This window comes from Phoxinus phoxinus (genome assembly GCF_949152265.1).
Source record: "Phoxinus phoxinus genome assembly, chromosome: 19".
Taxonomy (NCBI): Eukaryota; Metazoa; Chordata; class Actinopteri; order Cypriniformes; family Leuciscidae; genus Phoxinus; species Phoxinus phoxinus.
The window spans coordinates 9,989,742-10,009,847 of NC_136894.1; the positions used below are offsets into that span (position 1 = coordinate 9,989,742).

General features: G+C 39.1%; 2 long non-coding RNA genes across 2 annotated transcripts; one reads left to right on the forward strand and one right to left on the reverse strand.

The window, feature by feature from the left end:
- Positions 1-6,529: 6,529 nt before the first annotated feature.
- On the reverse strand, positions 6,530-8,243 carry LOC306987263. Its single transcript, XR_013795132.1, has 3 exons — positions 8,144-8,243; positions 7,550-7,623; positions 6,530-7,422 (listed from the first exon to the last, which is right to left on the reverse strand). It is a non-coding gene; the product is annotated as an uncharacterized lncRNA (long non-coding RNA).
- Positions 8,244-9,137: 894 nt separating this feature from the next.
- On the forward strand, positions 9,138-20,106 carry LOC306987264. The gene is made up of 3 exons (XR_013795133.1): positions 9,138-9,297; positions 17,908-18,062; positions 18,673-20,106. It is a non-coding gene; the product is annotated as an uncharacterized lncRNA (long non-coding RNA).

Genomic DNA, 20,106 nt, shown 5'->3' on the forward strand with positions numbered 1-20,106 from the left:
GTAATCGCAGCTGCTAACACACATGAGCTCTTGAAACCCCGCCCTCTGCAGCAGCTCATTTGCATTTAAAGGGCCAGGCACAAAACAGTGCGTTTTTGCAAACCCTCAAAAAGTGACAACTTTAACATGCTATAAAAATATCTGTGGGGTGTTTTGTGCTAAAACTTTACACACACACTCTGGGGACATCAGATATTTATTTAACCACCCCTTTAACAAAGAATCACTTCCCCCAATGCAGTTATCAGTAAGGACAGAATAGGGACAGTTTGAGAATCACGGATGTCATTTTTTAAATATTTTACAAACTGATCTGAGAGAAATGCTATGATCTCTTCTGACACTCTATGAACGTGAGATTACTAGGGTCAATTTCTACTGCAAAATGAAACACAATTGAGATATTAAAGAGATATCTTCAGTGTTTTTTACTCTTTCTCTCATCAGCACGGACAGCTTGACTGTAATTATCTCTACTAATATCACACACGGCACTAAATTCAGCTTCCAATAAATGGGTCCTAATATTATAATATGATCATTAATATCCATCAAGTTAATTAAGCCCGACTGCATAAAACAGATGTAGAGTTGATACATATACACACTGCTGTCCGACCTGAAGAAGGGGGATACGATTCTGAAAGGTCAGTGCTTAAAAGCCAAGTGTAATGTGTCCTCCTGACCCTGAAGCAGTCTGTCAGTGAATAAAGGAGGATAAGAGAGGAGGAATGGAAAGGCAGCTCTTTATGGCTTGTTCAGATCAATACTGTCTTTTCTTTACCTCACTACTCTTGTTTGACCAGCTTGTGTTCCCTTTTCACTTGTTTATCTTATCTGTTTCATCACTCTCTTTAGTCACCTCTGACTTTAATCTCTGGTTGTTGTTAGTGACTCTGTCCATTAAGAATCTCTCAGTCGCCATCTTTCTTTTCTCAGGACAACTGTCATTGGCTCGCTGGAAGAAGGAGTGGGACAAGGAAGAGAGAGTGAGAAATCTGTTCATCATATAAAGGGATCGAGTCTCTTTAGACAATTTGGACTAAACCGCTCAATTCATATAGATTAGTTTTATGATCTCTTTATGAAATATTTGAAACATCAAAGTGGAGGCTGTCAAAGGAAGGGCAGAAAGTTATCAGATTTCATCAAAAAGATTACATTTGTGTGCCGAAGATGAATTAAAGTCTCACGGATTTGGAACGACGTGAGGGTAATTAATGACAGAATTTTCATTTTTGTGTAAACTGTCCCTTTAAGACACTTAGGTGAAAATGTATTAATATCCCAAATGACAATATCCCACGTTTTTTTTTTCTTTTTTTAGAATCACTAGGACCCTTTTCTCTTCTTTTATTAAAAAAAAAAAAAAAACTTTATATGGTGAGCATAAGAGCAGTTTTACTGTGGATCATTTCCCACTTTTTTCTTGATATTTTTTATTTTAATTTAAAATAGCGTTTACTGTGTTTACACAAATTGTGTATTAATGTCAAAAAGTAAAATTGTAATAAACAAAAAAATAAAAATAGTTGCACATTGTACACATTTTTTATTTTATAATTTTTTATTTTATTCAGTATTTTATTTTGAATATATAACAAATGCCATTTATTTACATTTCTCAAGCAAAGCGTTAAAAAAAACATTTGAATTTGAGAGAGCCTGTTTTGCAATATTATATATAATCATTGTTCAGAGACCTACAATTCCTGTGTCTTTGTCCCTGCTGTCATGTGCTGTTTTCGCTCTGCTAGCATGTCTCAGTGTCTCGTGAAGGCATCTGCTTTTAACCCTCTACAGAGGCTTATTATTCTATTATAATCTGCTGTGGTGCCCTAACAGTGATCTGACACCCCTGGGGCTGTGTGTGTGTGTGTGTGTGTGTGTGTGTGTGTGTGTGTGTGTGTGTGTGTGTGTGTGTGTGTGTGTGTGTGTGTGTGTGTGTGTGTGTGTGTGTGTGTGTGTGTGTGTGTGTGTGTGTGTGTGTGTGTGTGTGTGTGTGTGTGTGTGTGTGTGTGTGTGTGAAATGAAGGGGTGCAGCCTGAGCCCCACACACAATGCTCCATATGGAGACCCGATGGAGAGGAGGGAAAAGAAAGACACAGATGACCAGAGAGTGACACACTCAGTGATTCACACAGATTCGTAGCGAGCAGCTCCTCGAGGCATGTTATTTTGGGGCGAAGAGGTCTGTTCTGGGATGGAGAAGGCCTGGAATTAGACCAAACACACACACACACAACTAATAATCCACATTCTGCTTTTCACTGATAGTGTTCAAAGACACTCATTGCAAAGACACACTCTTCTGCAGGCCCAGCAGGCGGCCGTCCTGGCACCGCTCCACCTGTGTGTCTGTGTGTCTCCAGCCGGGGAGGGAGGGTTGTAAGACAGCTGCCCTCTCTGCCACGGCCAGCCTCCTCCTACCGGGTATCAGTCATGGCACCATCTCTCGCTCTCTTTCATTCTGAGCTTCTCCACGTGGCGCATTCACTCTAAACGTACTCTTCCTTTCTCTTCCACACAGACGTCACATAGAGTTATCACCAAGGCAACAACTGTGGTGTAGCGCACGAGCCTCATTGAGCTGGTCTGTGCTGTTCACGGCCCACGCCCTGAGCCCACACTCGTACTCACCACAATCAATCAGCATGTGAGTTTTAGCTCTCATAATACACTCATAGTTCAGCACAGCTGCAGATTCGAGCCATCGGAGTCAGTACACTGTGACCTAGTGATGCCAATTCAGGGCAGAATGAACTTAGACTGAGACTGAAAGATATTTAAAACTTTTGCAACCGAGGTAAAAAATAAAAATAAAAAAAACTTGGAGGATGCTATCAGTGTAGTATATAATTCTTCCATATGCATTAAATGCATTCAATTATGATGTTCATAAAAAAAATATGCTGTTAAATAATCCTGCAAAAAAAGTATCATGGTTTCCACAATAATTTAAAGTTAAAATATTAACATTCTAACCAGCAAATCACCATATTAGTGTAACAAATTGACAGAAATGTAAGATATTTTTACTATTAATTCTGCTCTGTGCTGGAGCTCTCATATCTAATTTGTGTTTGCACATATTCAGTCTTGCGGCATGAAGGCACAAGTTGATGTCAGTGATGGCAGATTCCATTCGCAGTGTCATGTAATTGTATCAAATATCATGTTGCACCAATTCTGAATATAATATGTATCGTACTCCTATGTCCCTGGATTAATATTTCACAATTATTCTCATAATCTAATGTATTTACTCACTTTACTTGATTCACAGTATTTGATTGTCTATTTGCACATCCTGTTCATTTGATCAAGAAAAGTTATGCTTGATTTAATTCTAACCAACCCATGTGAGTACCTAATATATTCATAAACAGATCTTTAGCTCTCTCTAGTGTTCAGCGTCAAATATGACATCTTTCTTTGGTCCCGTTTTTGATAATGAGCCAACAAATACATTTGAACGAATGAGGGAACCAAACACACACAGATATGCATATGTTGAGTAGTTTCATATTATGCTCTTTAAAGTGTATGTTTTACTGAAGAAGGTACATGATGATGTGTTATTTATACTGGCTTGTTGTTCCACTGGATGGCAGTCTTTTCAAATAATCTAATTTGCCAATACATTTTGAAGTAATTGTGACTGAAACAAAAACTAAATTAAGCATACAATGTAATGTTTCCAGTGCATTCTCATGCAGAGGAGACAGAATAAAGCTGTGTTGTGTGTTTATGTATTTGTCTACTAGAATGTTATTTCATATCGTTAATATAAACTCAATAAGAATGTGTGTGTGTGAGTATTGCATGTTTGCCCACAGGCTTCTGTGTCATGCTTAATGAAGCCACATAGCTAGTATCCTGTTGCTATGGCAACCTTCAGGCCAAAGTGTTTTGTGGAGAGACAGACACTCCATCACTTAGAAGACGGACATAGTGTATCATCTCCAAGCATGATAATGATGATGATGTAATCATCATGGGCAGAATATTATCCTACATGGTTCATGCGGAGCTGCTGGCACATAAACACACATGAAAGCACAGTAAATATGAAACACACAGGTGTGGCTCTATGCTTTAACACCCTCCCATGCTTGTTTTACACCCATTTGGAGTGGTGCCAGTCTTGGGATTTAACCATCAAGTATGGGACAGGAGATGGACAAATACTTGTCTGTCTCTAAGCATATTCAAAGTTACAGTGACCTTTTTCATTTATATACATCCCCGCACATTTATATGTATTTTTGCAGGTAGATTTAACCGCAGGCCAGCAGCACTGACTTTTGACTTCCCAGGAATATTACAGCCCACGCCTGTTTTCATTGGAATATTATCTTAGAAGCTGTGTTTCCAAACCGGTTCCTTGGGTTATCAAATTGATCTCAGTGTGCACATCATTAAACTTTAAATGGATTTTACTAACAGTAATTGGGTAGCTTATACATTACATAGACATCATTTTTTATAATAGACGATAATCATAATTTCCAACATAATATCATGTACTCAGTCTTTTGACTTAAAAGTAGCCTAGCTATAATTAAGTATTCTAAGTATACTTGGCTTGTAGTTGTGTTTACGCTTTCATTACACAAACGTATATACTTTTACATGCTGGCTAATAAACTTGCAGGTTAAAGCACCCAGTACAATAGATTTGTTTGAAAATATTGATTAGAAAAAAATAGTGTAGTCCACTGCTAAAGTACATACATGTGAATTTACTTAAAATGCACTTAACTTTTTCCACAACATTCACTGAATTTTCCAATAGTATCTGTCATTTATGACACAACGCTTCCCCATTTATGGAAATTTCCGACAATCCATGTTTTCATTGTATGGTAGGGGGCGCTATTACACATCTTCTGAAAGAGTAGGCCTACAGAATCTACCATAGACCGTATATAAACTGGACCAGAGAATGTCTAATAAGGGGAGAAGACTCACTCTCGCTACACTTCCGGCTTCTGACTGGTTGCAGTTCCACTCTGATTCCATATGAGGGCGCTGACAGGACGAGTGCAGAATGAATGGAGGTCTATGGAGCTATACCCCTCAAAATCCACTTTTCTCAAGATATAATTTTTTGTCCAGTAATTTGAATGTTGTATTCGAAAGGAGATGCAAAGAAATTGCACATTGCTGGGTGTTAGATTTTTTAGAGTCACTTATTTGCTTTAAAAAGTCTTTCAAAATGTCAATGACGTCATACACATCGTACGACCAGAGATACTGCTTTACGGCAATCCTTCAGTCACTGTGGTGCTTTCGCGCTCTGCACTTTATTTTCTCTCGAGGCATCGCCAGCAATGGCTCTCCGTAGACGGGCTCTGACTGGACACAGCGACCCCATAGGTTTCAACGGAGAAAAGTGAAGTCAGAGCCCGTCTACGGAGAGCCTGTTCACTCCCTATTAAGTCCTATTGTACCGAATTTTGGTTGTAGTTCCACCAGAGTTCCACTGGGGGCGATCGCCCCCGAGTGCAAAATGAATGGGAGTCTATGGGGCTAGACGGCTAAATTTGTCCCTTTCACCCGATTGCCGTTGAGAAATCTCAGATTTGATTGTAGGTTTGGCAAGTTCAACATGGGTTATAGGTCGAAAATTGAATGAACGAGTACAATTATGTCCTTTCGATTTCTTACAGGTTGAGTTGTTGTTGCTCATAACACGCTAGCATTCTGCTAATGAACGCTGATTGGTCAGTGAAGGACAGGTTACGACCAGAGATACCGCTTGATGGCATCGTGGTATCTGAAGCGGGAACAGAATGTATTCTAGCAGAAACTCTTCTAGCCTGTGTATTTACCTGTGTCAGCTGTGCTGGCGATGCCTCGAGAGAAAAGAAAGTGCAGAGCGCGAAAGCACCACAGTGACTGAAGGATTGCCGTAAAGCAGTATCTCTGGTCGTACGATGTGTATGACGTCATTGACATTTTGAAAGACTTTTTAAAGCAAATAAGTGACTCTAAAAAATCGAACACCCTGCAATGTGCAATTTCTTTGCATCTCCTTTCGAATACAACATTCAAATTACTAGACAAAAAATTATATCTTGAGAAAAGTGGATTTTGAGGGGTATAGCTCCATAGACCTCCATTCATTCTGCACTCGTCCTGTGAGCGCCCTCATGTGGAATCAGAGTGGAACTGCAACCAGTCAGAAGCCGGAAGTGTAGCGAGAGTGAACCTTCTCCCCTTATTAGACAATGGCTGCGTTCCAAACCGCATATTCAATGAGTAGGTACTTAATTTCAATAAGTACTTACTTAACGAGCGCTAAAAGAGTAGGTACTTTATAGCCAAATCTCGTTAAGTATGAATGCGAACCGGACATCTGCCATGTTGACGTTATCATGTGACCTACGCCGCGTTATCACAAGTGCAACAACTTAAAAGAGTTGAACGACACGTTTAATTCATCTATCTGTAAATATCTTGATATTGATTAAACTTGCTCATTTTATGGTCTTTTTGAAGAAACTGCTGCCCATATTTTGAGAATACATTTAGGGTTGATTTAAGTTCTTATATTTAACCCTACTTATGTGACCCACCGTTTTATCCTTAACGATATTATTTATTTTTATTACGAAATCCCAAAATTGTCATCTCTTGAATATGTTGTTAATTTCTTTATTTTATATCCAAACATTTTCATCCACAAGCAAAAGTGGCTTACCGTGACAAATACTGACCGATACTTAATTATATTACTTTTTACTGAAAAAAATCAATAAAACAAACAAAATGTAATGTATGTCATATGACATAGCTATGCATGAATACACTCTAGATGTGTATATTGTGAACATATCTACATTTTCATTCAAACAATTAATTAAATAATGATATTTTATTTACTGACAACAATGATAAATATTAATAAAGGAGTAAATTAATGAATGAAAGTCACCATCACACAATAAACAAATGCAAGTCAACACATGAAACAAAGCTTTATTCAAACTACAATCATGTATATAGGCTACAGGCACTGAACCACATCTACTGCCATCTCAACACAGCGGTTCCCATTCTGCGGCTTTATTCTGATGAATCAGCGGACCGCCAGAGGTGAGCCGTGCCGGAGTGCCGGAGTTTGTTGCGTGATGTGTTGTGCTTCACAATCTGAGGCAATAAGGGCCGGTGGAGTGATGGAGGGTCTCGTCCATGGCACGATCTCCAGGATTCAGCTCTGTGCTCCTCATCCTCAGTGCTCACACCAGTCTGCTGACATTTCAGATCCTACAAAAATGCACAAACATAACACAAAAGCAGTAGTTTTAACAGCACAATGTCATTTGATTTCAGTATTATTTAGCAGACAAGAACGCTTTTTTTCCACAAATGCCGCCATCATCTTTCCTTGCAGGTCCTGCTCCACCACAACAGCTGTGCAGCAAATGCACACAAATCAAGAATCAGAAAGGTGCTGTAATAGCTCTGTTTGAAATTACAATAATTAAAATAAACTACAACTTAATATTTAAATTATTATTAATTTCTGTAGTATACTCACTCAAAGCCTTTGATGACAGCATCAGCTTCATGAGCCTCTCTCCACCGGATAAACACACATCTGTTCATCTGTCCCTGTAACATCCAGACAAGACTCCCATAACCTCTGTGATTTATGAGCTCAACACTACATTTACATGTTGAGGTTGTTTTAACTTTTTATCCAACATACATGTTCCTCAATTTATCAACAGTACTAATGGACAAATAAAATAGATAACTTATGTTTAGTTAATTTATAGATCTGTTCTACATAATAGCACACATACATCACTCAGATGTATATTTCATGTTGTGATGTGCTCTTCTGCAATACTTATAAAAGATGTTCCTGTCAGATGTAAATAGACGTTTAAAATAAGCGTCTTTAAGATGTTTATGGTTTATGTAAATCCACGTTAGAGACGTAACTTACGTGTCCTTACTGGAGCTCCTGTCAGCTAGAGCTAACGTTATACATAATAAAACGTGTTTTTACAGCCAAATCACAATCATACTATACTGTCTAACTCCTTTACACCTTCAACAGTTAAAACGTTTACTCTATAGTAGTTTAACACATGCAATTTTAACACAAGGAACCGTGTTTACTCACATTTGAAACCCCGCGCGTCGCTGATCTCCGTGATGTTTGATAATGACGTATCCTCTCGCGTGGCCTCCTGGGATAGAAGAGTATCCACCGGTTGAGCACTCAAAGATCTGTCTGGAAGCAGTAAGCCATCCGGGAACTTCTCGCCTACTCTTTTATGAATACTGATGTTTGGAACGTACTGCTTCCTTCACGTACTGTTTTCGCCTACTATATAGTAGGAAAGTAGGCATATTGGAACGCACTTAAGTCCGAATCTCGCGATAATTAGTACGTCACCCAGGTAATTCTCGCCTACTCTTTTGGATTCATACATACTTTTTCGCTCGCCTACTCTTTTTCCCATACTAAATAGTAGGGAAGTATGCGGTTTGGAATGCAGCCATTCTCTGGTGAAGTCAATTAGAAGCACTCACTTCCTGATGGCCGGGCGAACTGCGCAGGCTCAAACTGAGCTTGACGACGTAGATGTGACGTGAGCAACCTGTAGGTCTTCTAGTAGCTGTGCCGAGAGAAATCTGAATCATTCCCTTCCGAATCTCTCAGAGACGGAGAGCGTGAGCATTAGCTGTCCATGAGCTAGCAACAGGATCAACTGTATGACTCTCTATGGGCTTCTCTCTTGACTTTATGCCTCCACGTCCCCCCGATTGCGCGCAAGCTTCTCTGCCTGTCCATACGGTAATTTCTCGACTTGTGCGACAGAGTCGCGCGGTTATGACGCAATCGTTAGCCTATTTTTTTTTTTACAAAAACTGCTTCTACGGGGCCATAACGTAAGATACAAGGTAATGGAGCCTTTTATACATTTTCGTGTTTCTTTAGAAATAAACAATGGACAAATGGAGTCTTTAAACGCCTCAGATGTAAAGTTATTCGCTGTCAAAGTGACGCCAAAATGAATGGGAGTCAATGGAATGCTAACAGCAGGTGGGGGTCCGCTAGCCAATGGCGGCGCCCGGGGAAGCTTCAATGTCTTCCGGAACACTGCCCCCCTGGAATCTACACGCATATCAAAAGACACAGCTGAAGAAGAAACAGCAACTAGAGATAAAAGGATTGCTTATGCGCATGTAATCTAACACGATCATTAAACATTAACTGCATATAAATCTAAACTGCCTAACATTACTGAATGAAATGGCGACCCAGGAAAGGTAAATAAAGCTAGAATTTTTCTCTGATCTTTCTTTTGATATACGGTGTGCTCAGATATACATGCAACAAACTATTCTGGGTTCCATGAAAATGTTGTGCAAATTATAAAAAATGCTGGCGTGGAGTAGCAACTTTAAAAAAAAAAGTAAAGTAGTTAAAGGTGTATTTCAAGTATAAAAGTTACACTAGTTGTGTATTCAAAGTTTAAAACTGTTACTCTTAAAGTATACTTTTATTTACTAAAAAGTGGGCCAATTTAGTCCCAAGTAGTATTGAAAAAGTACACTTTACACTGCAAGTGCGTTGATATAAGTATACTACATAAAGTACTTAAGTTACTTAAGTAGCCTATACTTAATAAAATGAACTTTTTTTGTAAGTGTATATTCCCCAACATGGCCAAACAGGGGACCTATTATTACCCTTTTCTCAAGATTTAGGCTAAAATAAGTCTCTGGTCTCCCCAGAATGTTTCTGTGAAATTTCAGCTCAAAATACCCCACAGGTCATTTATTATAGCTTGTCCAATTTTATCTTACAGCATTTTGTTGGCCTGAGAACGCAAACTTTGAAATAGGTTTCAAAGTGCAAGTTTTAAAAGTGATACTGTTATCATCTCCTTGTAAACTTCAAAAACGTGAATCTGTGAAAACGGTGATGGCATGCACATGTCTATTTCGTTTTTAGTCTATATGCATGCCATGCACGATTGAATGCGTATGTGCCTGGCTGCGTAGTCTTTCTTTACAAAGCGACATTGCCAATTACTTGTCTGGCATGAAAAAAAAAAAAAAAACCCGTTTGTTGTGTCTTCGCAGGGGATAGTCTAGTTGACACGGTCTCTACTGACACTACAGGGCTGCGTTGTGGTTGTGTCTAGACGCAGGTCCTTCATCTGATCTTAATACGGCCCAGGTTCGACTGACTATAAACCTCGGGATAAACAGAGAGACTAATATTAGAGCGTAGATGCCATTCTTCTTATGATGTAACACATACATCTGGTGTTATGGGAAGTGTTCCCGGGTTCCGGCTGACCTAATTTATGCAGCCCATCATTTCACATGTTTTGAATTATAGAAATTGATAATGTATTATGTGTATGCCAGGTGAAAGAGATGTGTTTTAGTCTAAATTTAAACTGACAGAGTGTGTCTGCTTCCCGAACAATGCTAGGATGACTGTTCCAGAGTTTAGGTGCTAAATAGAAAAAAGGATATACGGCCAGCAGTCGATTTTAATAGGGATTATCAACTGGCCAGAACTTTGAGATCAAAATAGGAGGACTATAACGCGTTTAGAGCTCGCTCAAGTACTGGGGAGCTTTGTAAGTAATTAGCAATATTTTAAAATGTAAACGATGTTATAGGGAGCCAATGCAGTTTTGACAGAACCGGGCTAATATTGTCATACTACCTGAAACTTGAACGTTTTCGGTACATATCCTAATGACAAAGATGAATTGTGACCCTGGACCACAAAACCAGTCACAAGGCTCATTATTATTTTTTATACATAAGAAATAAGCTTTCCATTGATGTATGGTTTGTTAGGATATGACAATATTTGGCCAAGATACAACTATTTGAAAATCTAGAATCTGAGGGTGCAAAAAAAAAAAAAGAACCATTGAGAATTTTTCCATTTATGTTTGCGCTTTTGCTCACAAAAATGTATGTTTTATATATTTACGGTAGGAAATTTACTTCTTCATGAAACATGACCTTTACTTAATATCTTAATGATTTTTGGCATAAAAGATAAATCGATAATTTTGACCCATACAATGTATTGTTGGCTATTGCCACAAATATACCCGTGCGACTTGTGACTGGTTTTGAGGTCTAGGGTCACAATTAATTAAGAAGAGGATGACCTCTGAAAGCATCTCTTTCAGTATTAGTATAGGGTCTAACATATATGTTGTTGTTTAGATGATTTAGTGAGTTTAGACAGTTCTTCCTCTCCTATAGCAAAAAATGAATGGAATTTTTCCTCAGGGACACTACACTGATGCAATGCTGTAGATAGAAGATGGTTGCATGGTTATAATTTTCTCTCTAATCAATCCTGACAACATAAATACATGTGTTCAGCTGTTCAGCCCTATATGAATCTGATAGACTCCGGCAGAAGCAACAACTTTGAGAATGATAGTTGTGTAACAACACTAGCTCTGGTGAGTCTGTCTGGCAACCAACATCTCTCGTGCTACTGATATGTGTTTGTGAAGAAAAAAATAGCCTCTTAAAAGACAATCGCCTTATACTGCATAGTTCATAATTAACGTGTGGTTATGAAGTATATTGACAATAAGCATTTTCGGGTTTAAAATGTAAATATACATAACTCTCCTCTCTGTGAATATAATCACAGACATAGTATTAACTTTAGCTGCATTTGCTGTGATAATTACTAACAAGCTCATTTGGAAAGGCTATTTTCAATTTACAAAATATAAAGTGTTATATGTCTTCATGGGTGTGAAGCAAGATCACGTACGGTACTGCTACATTCTTGAGTAACAACTTTTTAGCTAAACCTGCTTTGTATTGACCACAAATCAGTCTGGTGTAAATTATTAGCACAGCCACGGAAAAATTTTAGGTAACTTGAGGGGCATATTCCCATCATAAACAATATTAATCCACTGCGTGTTCAGTTGCTGGGAGTCTTATGCTCACTCTTACATACATCCAACAACAACACACCTGACTTTCTTAGTGCAAAACTGAGACATTTTTCTTATCACGTCAGCTGCTCCAGCTCGTAGAAAATGGCGGACTGTGTACAGCTCACTGAGGGCAGAATTAGTTAATTTTGCATAATAGGTTGACTTAACCACAGATAAAATACGCACTACTTAAAAAGCCATTATCTCAGAAAAACATCAAAGACAGAATGAAGTGTTTGGCAGAATATGGAAAGTTTGATTCAGAGTGGTTCAGCAGAGTTGCGTTGAGTGATAAATCACAATGAAACATGCGTTGAGCCCGAGCGGTGTCTTTGAAAGTCTGGTGAGAAATATAATATAAATGCATCTCTACCACAGTGGAGCATGGAGGAAGAGGCGTCATTGGGAGTACATGAGATTATTGCAGAATGGCTTGCTTTCTACAAATGTTGTTTTCTAAAGAGGAATGATCAAATTTTATTTTTCAAAAAGACTGCCCACAGTTCCTGCCCAAATTGCAAAGACAACCAAGAAGTGGCTTGAGAACAAGTCCATCAGGCTCATGTTTTTGCTTGGTAAGGATTTGAACCCTATTGAATATTTGGTCTCACATTAAACTCATAGTGTACACTGACAAACAGCTAAAACCACTGTAAAACTAAAACAACAGAAGAGCAAATATTTACTCAATTACTCAATATTCAATTAACATTTACACATCAAAGTTTCAATACAATTCAGTGTGCATGTTTTTTTTGTTTTTTTTGCTGACAGTGTTTGTTATGATGTGCGCAGGTACAGACTGTCTGAAATAGACTCTGTGTGTGTGTGTGTGTGAGTGTGTGTGTGTGTGTGTGTGTGTGTGTGTGTGTGTGTGTGTGTGTGTGTGTGTGTGTGTGTGTGTGTGTGTGTGTGTGTGTGTGTGTGTGTGTGTGTGTGTGTGTGTGTGTGTGTGTGTGTGTGTGTGTGTGTGTGTGTGTGTGTGTGTGTGTGTGTGTGTGTGTGTGTGTGTGTGTGTGTGTGTGTGTGTGTGTGCAGTTCAATCAGGTCTACTGGTTGATTTTCCTCCTTCCTCTGTTCCTCCTTTTCCTCTTTTCTTCCTCTACACATCATCATTCACTCTAACCCACCTAAAACACACACACACACGCACACTTGACCATTCAGTCTATAAATAGGACTAGTGAGCATCAGTAATACATGACATTTCTCTTCCTTCCCTACCGTCTGTCCTCTCAGGTCTCTTTTTCCCATTTTTTTCTTTCATTTTTTACCTCACCCTCCTCTTTTTTTATGTCTGTTTCTATTTTTTTACCGCCCTCCCTTCATCCCATACTCCCACCACTGTGGTTTGACGATCAATAGCTGAGTATTATTGATCCGGATATCGGATAAAAATTCTCTCATGTGGCTGGTCCCGGTCTCATCGCAGCTTTGTGAAGTGGGGTCAAATATCTCCACCCACAATGCCCTCTGTCACTCAGGAGCAGCCTTGTTTAAGACAAAAAGTAAGAACAGGCATCCTGAAAAACAAAAAATATATACATTTGAAGGGAATTGTTGGGGTTATGTGCAGCAAACTTCTATATTCTGTAAAACAGGTTGCTTCCCACCTTTAAGGGGGGCGGTTTCTCTCACTCTACCCAATAGGCTATGCTGTTTTATCTAAACATTTTTTTCTTCTTCTCATGAACATTAGATATTCAAAAAGAATAAAACACCAACAATAAAAAGAGGTAGGTTAGCTGGTTACCTTTAAAGTCCATATGGCGTCGGAGTGGCCTACTGCTGTTAACACTTTCTTCGACAAGCGGATACGATGAGACCGGTTTTTCTGTTTGTTCATGTGACGTTCGACATAAAGCCTATCGAGTGTCGTTCACTCCAGAAGTGCGTGTGTGTGCGATTTCAAGCATACATTCCTCTAAAAGAGGAAAGAGCTTGTGTAATTAATGGATGTTCAGCGGTTGAGTCACATCTTCAGGAAGGTAAATGCCTGGATGTGTCGTGACATCCGCTCGGCACATCGCATATCCCACATATTCCCCTTGATGTAAGATGTAGGCTACTTCACATCGATCAGTATGGGGTGTCATTAAAGTTTAAGGATTGGAGAAGGGTGAGAAGATGCAAGCTCTTCATGAGATAGAGTTGTTGTGTTCTTCCATCAGATCAGCAGTGCACTTAACCTTGCATCTGTCCCAGATCTCTGTAGTTCTGGAAGTCCCTCTAGATAAATGTCTGTTAAAAAAGTTAGTGTGACAAAGGGCATTACAGCATTACACTGGATGTTAATGCAACAATGAAAATTTAAAAAGTTATGTTTCTTGTCTTTGATAAATGTGATAAACTCAGCAAGTAACAATGTATGTTTGTGTATGGAGTTTATGAACACAATTCCCTCGATTTTTGTATTGACTAAATAATGTTTCACGTTTTACAGTTCAACGTTTGGGGTAAAAAAAAATTCTTATGCTCACCAGGGCTGCATTTATTTAATAAAAAATACAGTACAGTACAGTAACATTGTGTAATATTGTGAAATATTATTACAACTGTTTTCACTTTGAATGTATTATGTATTCCATTTCTCTCTTTAGTGTCACATGATCCTTCAGAAATTAGTCGCTGATTTGGTCCTCAAGAAACATTTCTTATTATTATTACTGTTGAAAACTGTTGTGCTGCTTAATATTTTTGTGGACAATGTCCTGTTTTCAGGATTCATTACAAAGAAAGTTTAAAAGAACAGCATTTATATGAAACTGAATTTTTCGTAACAATGTAAAAGTGTTAACTGCAACTTTTTATAAATGTAATGCATCCTTGCTGAATAAAAGTAATTTCTTTCTTTTTTCTTTTTCTTTTTTAAAGTCTACTGACCCTAAAAGTTTGAACAGGAGTGCAATTTCTTTTTAGCTGAAAAACTAAATTTAAAATAAAATGTACAAAAAAAAGGTTGTAAAAATATTGGATTGTAGAAATAATAATCTAATTAAAAAATTGCATTACAATTATGAGAATTACATAAAAACGCTTACATTATGGTAAAGAGAGTCTGGGGTGAAATGTGTTTAATTGTCATAAAAAAATGTCACATTGCAAAAAGTTGCAAAATATGTTTTGACGTGTTTGAATACTCCTGTCCAAGGGTTAATAACAATAAGTATCCTCATTTTTATCAGCAATGCTCATTTCCTCACATAATCATTTCGTAGTCATTTGTCCACATCATCATCAATACTGTACTCCTTATACCACCACTGACACATGCACACACAAACGCTGTTGTGTGGGGACACCTGTGTGTTGTTGGCCACCTGAGGGGCTTTGATACACGCTGGGCTTTAATCTCCACACTGGGCTCTTGTGCCTTTGAAGTGTTAATCTGAGGCACCTTCCCTTCCTCCTCACAACACGGACACACATCCATGGTCAGCCTGTGGTCAGGCCTGCTCGGAGCCAGCTGGCCTGTGTGCAAACCCACACACATGCACACACAAAATACAGGGATACACACCACCTGTTATTGGAGCAATGTTGAAAACACCTGTAGCGCCTCTAGTAGGATGTTGGAGCCCTTCCTGTAGTTTATTTTGTTTACATTGTGGTACCATGGTACTGTGTTTTTTGGACATACCACCGCAATATTGTAGTCTTTTTTGAAGTTCCTCGGAATATGATAATCATTATGCTTCATGATATTACACAGTCCTTTTTTTATCATGTGAAATGTGTTTTCAAAGTTTAAAATAATTCAATCGTATTATCAATCATTTTCGCTGCTCCCTTACAAAAAAGTATAATAAAATATATCTAAAAAAGTTGCAGTTTGGATTTAAAAAGGCAAATGCTTAGGAGTCTATGATTGGATCATTATTGCATGTTTCTTTCTAACATGTCTTTCCAACCCTAATTGATGGAGTGTGTAGCTTTTCATTTCTTAAACAACCATGTAGGAAGGCACATCATGGCCATATTCCAGAATAACAATATCAAGATTCATCAGGCTCAAATTGTGAAAGAATAAAGAATCATTTTCACACATGAATTGGCACCTCTGCAGTCCAGACCTTAAATTCATTGAAAGTATTTGGGATGTGCTGGAGTAGACATTACAGAGTGTGCTGGACTCTTGCATTGTCAATACAAGATCTTGACCAAAAATGTACCTTGATTGATGGTTTTCTGTTTTTGTTTTTTTGTTTTTTACAAGTATAAGGAATTTTGGTAGGACTTTGTTTTGCAGTGCGTGCACGTACGTGTACTTACAGTGTACTTATAAGAAAATATTAGGTAATATAAGGTAACTACATGGATAAAGGTTAGGTTTTGGGGTAGGATTCAGGTTAGTACCTATTATTGCAGTTACTATAATAAGTACATATTATGTACATGGGGAACAGGACTGTAAAATAAAGTGCTATCAAAATTGTTCACTTTAGTAGCAGTGGATGTGAGGTCAAGAGAGATGAGATGCTTGTTTGAGAAAGGCATTGGAATGAGAAAGCGAGAGGATATTTATAGTTAAATGTATAGGATGGAAAGGTATGTTAGAATTAGATAGATTGCTCTCTGTTTATTTTGTTCTTCCTCTTTTTCCATACCTCCCTCTTTAGTCTCACCAGCCTCTCTGCAGATAAAAGAAGAGAGGGAATCTGCAAGGTGGTTGTCACAGGCCTTTTCTTTGCCCTGGAGGACCTGTGTGGTTGCTATAGAAACTAGGTCAGGGCTGCTGCATCCAGGGAGGCAGAATGTGTGAGTGTGTGACAGGTGTATGAAGAGGTGCTGAGGAAAGGAGGGGTCGAGGTAAAGCGGAAGGAAGACTGACAGGGATGTGAGATGAAAAAGCGTGTTTGTGTGCCGTCATTTGACTAAACATGGATTGTTTGTTTAAATTGAAACCCACAACTTGCATAGTGTTGCTACAAATATATGCCCAAATCAGGTCATAAATGATAGATTTCAGGGGGAACAATTATTAAGAATGGAGCTGCATAAACATTAGACAGTCTGTATAGAGTCCAATTTAACCATTTGTATCACTTCGCTTGTCTGTGTTTGCACGTTCCAGATACACTGCATTAGTGATATGGATTTATTAATTTTTTTATTTAATTTTTTACTCTTTCTGTAGGTTAGGTTAGTGACTGTCTTTGTTAGTGAATCATTGAATAATAATACCTTTTGGCTCCAAAGTACTGATTAATCTAGGAATTAAAAAAATTAAGGTGTTTGTGAGTGAGTCATTGGATCATCCATTATACAGTTTCATTTAAAAACACTGAAAAGAAAACTGTGTTGCTTAGAGAGGCTTGATTCTGCTTTGATTTTGATATTTTCCATTGGCGGTGCAAAAAATAAAAGTAACTTTATTGAACTGTTTTATAAAAACCTTTTATGTGCTGATGTGACCCTTAAAAAGGCAGTATATCATAGCTTTATATCTAGTTTTTGTTTGAATTTTGTTTATTTTATTTTATTTTATGCCAAGCCAAAAGACTGAGAGCAATACAGAACAGGTTTTCAGACAAATATCCCTTTCTGTTTTCCTTAAAAGCACAAGACCACCTATTTATAGACCTAATAGCATAAATAAAACCTAATCTAATCTTTGAACAATAGCACACACGGTCCAACAGTATCTAATCATTTGTATAATAAATAAACATCAAGCATTCTGCACAAACATCAGCATTTAGATGATTCAGTTGCTTTTCATCTATTCACTCTATTTATGAATAAACTTTCAGTTTAGCTCAATAATATTACCATAATGGTGTAGGTAAACATTTACATTTAAAGCTTTTAGCTGATGCTCTTATCCAGACGTACTAACAAAAAGTAATGTGCATGAGCTAAAATCACCCTAATGGATGTGTGTGTTCAGAGGCTGTTCTTCAGAGTCAAACGTCTGAGATATGGTTTGTGTCAGGGTGTAGATTGCTGATGGCAGATGTGCACTGGACGTGCAACAGATGAGCTAACGGCCACTAAAACATCAAACATCAATGTCACTGCCGGAGACTGTCTGTCTACATAACAAGCTGAGAAGAACTGCCTCTGTGTCCTTGGATCACACTGACTGAGGTAAATGTTAACAGAAGAGCAAACTGTTTCGACTACTCACCTTTTCTACCTCGGGTTTCTCTGTTTCCATTCGTCAGAAGTAGACTGATACTTTGTGAGTCATTGAGATTTTTCTCGTTAACAACGGAAGGGCTTTAGCAAGACCTCAGGCCATTAACCTCAGTGGCTCAGACGTCAGGTCTTTTCTTAGATACCTTGAGAGATGCTTGAGATGACTAAAATACTTGTTAACTCTGGATGTCAGCACATTCTCAGTGCTTGTTCGTCAGGTCATGGGTTTTTGGCATATATGCCCCTGGTAACACATATTATCGTCAGACACACATCTTAAAGGTTGCAGCCATCCACTTCCTACAGTAAAGTTCATAAATATCTCTAGCCAGAGCCAATGTGGACATGTTTGTATGGAGCATCAAGAAAATCAAGACTGATCTAAAAAATTAATTGATTGGTTTGCCTTGGGTATTTAAGTTCTGTTTTTCTTTCAGTTCCTTATCCGTTCTCATCACATGTTATTGGTTGTTCTATTCCTGTTTGGTTTCTGAGTTTAAAGTTAAATAAATATTACTGCCTGTGATTAGATCCTGCCTATTTCACCCCTTTTCTGCAGCCGACGTGACAGCAGAACGGACCTATAGCGACAGTACAAATCATTCTAGTCTCGCAAGGAGGACACACACAGGCCTTCCTGGAGACCATCTTGTCCACTATGATGACGACAGACTGTGTGTGTTTTTCCGGGCAGGTCTCAACGCGGAGACGGACTGCTAGGGACGTTTAAGGAGTATGCAGAATGGGTGCTTCTACATAATGGTTCCCCCTTTACAATCAGTGGGAAAGTAGAGGGATTCAGCGCACCAGAAGTGCACACAGCACCTTTTGCATTTGCAGCCAGCAGACATTAAGCCTGAGCTCACTGCAGACACGGCGCCTGAGCCCGCCATGATGTCAGCACTAGAGAAAATGCATGAGCCTAAGATTGTCCCCGAGCCCAACAAAAAGTCTGACCAGGTTCATGAGCCAGCAACAGTGTCTGTGCCAGTAGATATATTTATAGAATGAGGGAGTGGAGCCCTGTCCCTTCAACTATGGCGTATTTAAGTTTGCTGAACTCTTAATATTGTTGGAGGAGTTTGAAGAGAGTACTATTGCTGTTTCATTGCCGTGCACCGAGCCTGTTTCATCACCCAGCACTGAATTATTGAAGTCTGTGATGTTCCCGCCCTGCCCCCCACTCTCACCTCCTCTGCCTATTCCGAATCGGCCAAGAGAGTCTGTCGGCTCCACCTTGGACTGTCATGCCTACGTTATGGCAATATCCACTGGGCTTTCTCGTCCCTCCGGCTCCACCTTGATCAGTCATGACTTGCCTTCATCATGGACTTACGGGTCGTTTCTCCTCCCCTTTGGCTCCCTTGGGCTCCGTCTTCCCTCCGGCTCCGCCTCAGTCCTTGGGCACACTGGCTTCGCCTCAGTCCTTTGCACCCTGGAGTTCTGTCGCCCGGTCTCGTCTGCTCCGCCTGGGTGTTCACCGCCAGCAGCTTACGTCCTGGGATCGTGGTTGAGGATTCTGCCCTGGCTCCTCCTACCTCTAACTCGCTGGCTTCTGCCACAGTCCTCTCCTCCCTGACTCCTCAGGTTGTCTTCTCTGCCCTGGTTCCTGTGGTCATCCCTTGTGCCAGCTCTGCATCCCCAACCTAAGCCCCCTCTCGTCCTCCTCTGTTGGACTCTTTATTATTAATAAGGTGCGAGGACGTGCCTACTTGATGGGGAGTATATGTTACGGGTAATCTGTGTCAGTTTCTGTTTTTGGGTCGGTTTGATACGTGTTTCAGTTTCAGTTTGTTTCCATGGTTCATTGTTTGATTAAGTTTTGCACCTGTTCTCCAGTTCGTTGATTGGTTTGCCCTGTGTTTTTAAGCTCTGTGTTTCTTTCAGTTCTTCGTTCTTTCTCAACACATGTTATCGGTTCTGTTCCTGTTTGCTTTTTCATGTTTTGGTTTCTGAGTTTGAAGTTAAATAAACTATTGCTGCCTGTAATTGG